Source organism: Eurypyga helias, unplaced genomic scaffold, assembly GCF_000690775.1.
Source record: "Eurypyga helias isolate BGI_N326 unplaced genomic scaffold, ASM69077v1 scaffold35021, whole genome shotgun sequence".
Lineage (NCBI taxonomy): Eukaryota > Metazoa > Chordata > Aves > Eurypygiformes > Eurypygidae > Eurypyga > Eurypyga helias.
Window position 1 is genome coordinate 4849 of NW_010233352.1, and position 5135 is coordinate 9983.

Here is a 5135-nt window from a genome sequence, read left to right on the forward strand (position 1 = left end):
GTTGAATAAACTGTGTCCAAATTTCTGGCAATAATTTTAAGTAGCTAAACTGGAATGTTGTCATGGAGAAGAAAGGCAGTAAATTTTAGTTTTTGCCAGCATTACTGTAATAGAAGTGAACTCTGAATAGAATTAAGTTCTGTAGACTTGATTAAAAGTTAAACACATCAGTGGGTCAAGACATACAGTGCATGTTTTCACATGCCATTGCCTTTGACTTGGTTTTGCTGATTGAATATAACTTCACTCCTGCTATCCTTAGATTAACAGACACATTAGGAGGGGGATTTAGTGTGCCCAGGATGAAGACAAGCAAAATTCTGAGACTTAAAATAACTTTGAGCAATCTTACAATTTTGTTGTGAAGTTGCTTATAATTTCAAGTTCAGAAAATATTTCCAGCATACGTTTGCATTTCCAATAGAATTCTGAATATGGTCTGTTAACATTGTCCTGGATTTTTTAAAATGACATCAGAAAAAGTTACTCATTAGTACTTTCTGAAGACAGAACTCCGAAGAGCTGGAGAAATTCCCAGGGGATCTTCTGTACTGCCATGCTCAAGATTTGTAAACACTTCCTCTAAATATAGAGTAGGGTCTGGTCAGCAGTTAACTCTTCAGTCTGAGTAAGGTCCTGCAGATACAGCATGCTAACATCTTTGAACAAGTCACACTTCACACTGGGTGAAGCCCCACCTTCCCAAGCCCCAAAGTCTGCAGACTTTCAAGAAAAATTCATAAGAGAATTAAGGTTTGGGAGCAGGCAGATGCATATTGCTGAAGTAGATGAAATAAGTCTTATACCAGTATTTAATTAATTTGACAGTGTCATGTACAGTCCAAAACAACAACCACACCATCTATATGCATAGCAAATGAACAGTAATGTTATTTTCAAGCTGTGATTTATGATATTTACAAATACCAAGGCCATAAAGGCCATCATGCCTCCAAGCAGCTCCTCCTTAAAGCTTCCTTTAAAGCACTTGTAGCCAAGCAGAGCGAGCAGCTGGACTGTGGCGTGTTGTGTTCAGCTGTATGTTTCTCTTTGCTCTCATACCCAGCAGTCGCCCAACACAGAACCGTCTCCCTCTGACTCCACAGCTTCAGCTACCAGAGCTGCCTGAAATGCCTGGAACCACCTGGAGATTTAGAGTGTGACACAGCAGCAGGCCAGCTGCAGGAGGCCCAATCCCACCTGCAACCCAAGCTTCTGCTGCTGGGCTTGTCCCTGCCAAAAGCAGAGGCTGTGGATGCGTGACTCGAGGCGAATTTGTGCTGTAAGTTGCTCGCTGAACTCAAGACAGCTGCAGCTGGGGGTGGGCTGTCAGCACGAGGAGACCAGAGCCACCATGCAGCAGAGGGGCAAAGGAGAAATTGCCCAGCGACAGAAAGTGTGCGCTTTCCAAGAACAGATACTGCTTTAGAAGTAACCCTGGTGCCATAATGCGCACTGAGTGCGTATGAAATGTGCATGGTGCATAACGATCGGTGTGTTTCAAAGGAGAAAGAAGACACAAAAGAGTGATGTTACTACAGACTGATGTAAGGGCTTCTGTGGTTCACTGGTGAGACATCCATCCAGAAGACTGCAAATCCTTACAGCCAACCTAATCTTAAAGCTTCCAGAGCACCAGAGTACACTCCACCTTTTCTGTCTTAAAATAGGAATCTCTTGGATTATCCTGCTTTTCCCAATACCTGAACTGACTTTCCCTCAGGACTCCCCCCATGCATCACCTCTGTTTCATATTCTGTTGTCTCAGAATCAGAACTCCTTTTTTATCATCTTCCTTAGTTTTCCTTTGTTTTGTCCCTCTTTCCACTGGTTCTTTTCCTAGTTCGTGCTCATTATCTCACTCGATCTTTTACAAAGAAATAGTAAAAATGCCAAGAAATGGTATAAAGTGGTGTTCTGTATGTGGTGTTATCAGGTGTCTCACAAAGAAATTCCATCCTAGCACAAGCATTTAAAAACTATTTGGCTAATGCTGCATTTGCAAAACTATGAAAAGCCTCTGGAATAGCAAGAAAAGATGAGACATTTTTTGCTTGCACAAGTCTACATCACTTGTATTTCAAGACTAAGAGGCTATGAAGAAAATGGTTACAATTCAGAGAAAAGATACAAGTTGAACTAGGATTCTGTCTTCTCTCAATTACTTTTAAATTAATTAATTGCTTTAAATTATTTAAATTCTTACATAAAATACTTAATTGTAATTTAGTTATTAAATTACATGTTTGAAATTGATACATCCTGAGATAATTCTCAATCTGTGAAAAACACCCACAACCTTTTGGTTAAGAAATTTGATATATAGGTTGAGTGCCTTAGAAGCAGGTTAAGGTTTTCAAAAGTAGCATCAGTTGTGACACAACACACGTGGCCTCCACCTGCAGCCGCAAGAGACCAGCAATCTCTGCTGAAACAGGGGGGATTGTCTCACCTCACAGCAGGCTCCCCCAGCACCCTCCGTCCCTTTGCTCTGATGACATCAGGTGAACTCAGCATCCTTAACCCTCCCCTGCTTTCATTTGTAATTATTTACTCCCATTTATTTCAGAGAAAATTTACCAGAGAAACTGCAGTTCAAATCTGACATTCTGTGAAAAACTTGAGCAGAATCTTTGACAGTTTTAAGTAAATGTTTAACAAACAGAGATACAAGGTTTAGAAAAATGTTCAGTGAGAAGATGAAATGATTGGTTTCCCTGAACTGGAGCGGTGCATGTAACTGCATGTTGTTTTCACCTTCAACAGCTTCCACTCAGGTATGATTGTTCCTTCTCCTGTCTCTTGCTTACTGCTACAGTAATTGAAAGAGCGGAGGCGCCTGGCAGCACAGACATTAGACGACACCTCTGTAGACAGTAGAAATAACACAACAGATTACCCTGGGTCAGAAAATGGACTATTAACAGGAAGAAAAAGGAAGGATCCGAAGAAAATCCAATTCCACTGTGCAACGCAAACCTGGGCTCTGCCTCCATGCGAGGTACTCTAGTAGTGGTTTGTACCACCAAAGAAAAAGGTCTCAAGTAGGAGCCCCAAGACCAGTGAAGGGAACTAAACTGCAATCACCAACTCGCAGATCACATGTAGAATGTACAGCCCTCGAGAATAGCTCTTTTTTTCCACCATAAGATAGAAATGTAGACATTCAGGCAACAAAAGCAAATTAGTATCTTTCTCCTGTTACACAAACAAAAGGCTCCTCTGCTGACCAAGTGGCTATAACTCAGGAAATGGATAATTTCTACTGGACATAATTTAGTTAAACATAAAGGCAAATAAAGACAGTGAAGATCTGCACATACATTGAAGAGCTGTTCGCACTGGGGCACAGTACCTCACCCCTTGCAGGCTGTTTCAGCTTGCTCTTAACATGCAGGTACACTGCATCACACTTGCTCAGCAGCAGCATCAGGCCTCCTGTACTAGCATCCTGGCTCTGTCAGGTTTGCAAAAAAAAAAATACTGGACTCACTGCACACAAGCACTGCATACTTAAGGCTGTGCAGGTGCTGCCTGATAGTTTTGGATCTATGGGCAACCTGGTTAGAATTATCTCCCCTGAGTAAATACAGGAAAGCCCCAAATTCCACTGAAATTTTTATGCTGAGGACAAGGTGGAGGGGGACACATGATAATCTCTGGGGCTGGAGACAGAGATTGGATCCCATTTTCCAGGCTCAACTATTAACCTGTTTTGTTGACTGTGTAACTTCTAACATCTACATCAAATCAAGCAGGAATTTTACAGCCTGCTTGAACCATGCAGCCCTGATTCAATTTCATTCTTTGTGCTGAATGAAACTGCTCTTGGGGGAAAAAAAAACCCTGCTGGTGAGTCATCAGGAATGGCATTGTAACACGTACTAGGGCAGCAGAAAGAAGCAAACACAGGTTTCTTAGGCAACCTCCATGCTGCAACTTCCTAATGTTTGCACATTCGGAGTTTGGGCAATTTGAAACCTCAAACCCCAACCAGGGGTGTTGCTTTAATGAGTGTGTGTCTTCTGCTCTTGGAAAACAGTGGAGAAAATTTTTAAAGTCTTTTAATCTTTCAACTACTTATTTACAGCTGGAGGTATTTCCCCAATACCTTCTCATTTCCTCCTCTTTGAAAAGCAAAGAAAACAAGAAAAGGATGCCATCTGTTGTAGGTAAAAACATAGCTTAAATTAATAGACACACAAGACAAAACCACTAATTACAAGGTGCTGTGCTTCTGCACATTCACTACCAAGATTGGGCAAGTCAAGGGCTTGGAGCACCAGAAAGGAAAGGTTCCTGATAAGAAGTAATATTCTTGGAAATAAGGGAAGCAGAAGGTGAAGATCATGGAAGGGGGGGGGATGATCCTGGAGCTCAGCAAGCTGCAGAAACCAGTGTCAGTGGCTGTCCAGGGACACTGGCCAGTGTGACTGTGAGCAGCTGCACAGCACAAATGCAGCTTTCTGCCCAAGCCTCCTGAAAGCTGCAATCTCCCTAATGGGAGAGGAATCTGAGACTATGTGAACCTAATGCTGCTGCTGGGTAGAAAAGCAGGTAAGTGCATGAAATTACAAGGTAGGATAAAAGCTCAAATCTTGTTGGTTCTTAAGTAAAGCCCACTATCCAGATCTACAACGGGCTGCCATTCCCTCTGCCTCCCCTGTGACCCATCCACTTCATCAATATAAATAGCTCTCCCATCACATCACAATTGCATACACTGGCTGTATCTACTCTGAAACCCAGTTCACCTAGTTACCTGGCATGGGATTGTAAGACCTGCATTCTCACACATTCTCCTGTGTGCTGAGGCCTTCTTGGATGGAAATCTTTCTGAAGGTGCCTAGAGCTAGAGGAAGTTACAGGATGCTCCACTGTCTATCCCCATCCCAATGATCAAGGCACCAGGACTGGAGACGCTGGGAATGCATCTGAGAGCATACTTGTCCTTTAGTTTGCATACAACTAAGATTTACCAATTTTATCTGTATAAATTATTTTAATAACGAGAATATTTTCAATCCAATAAGTAGCATCCAGGAATACACAGAAAAGTATTTGGCATTTGAAATTTTTCTGTGCAAATACTTATTCGAGCTATCTTCATTTACTTTTAATCAATGCTGAAATCC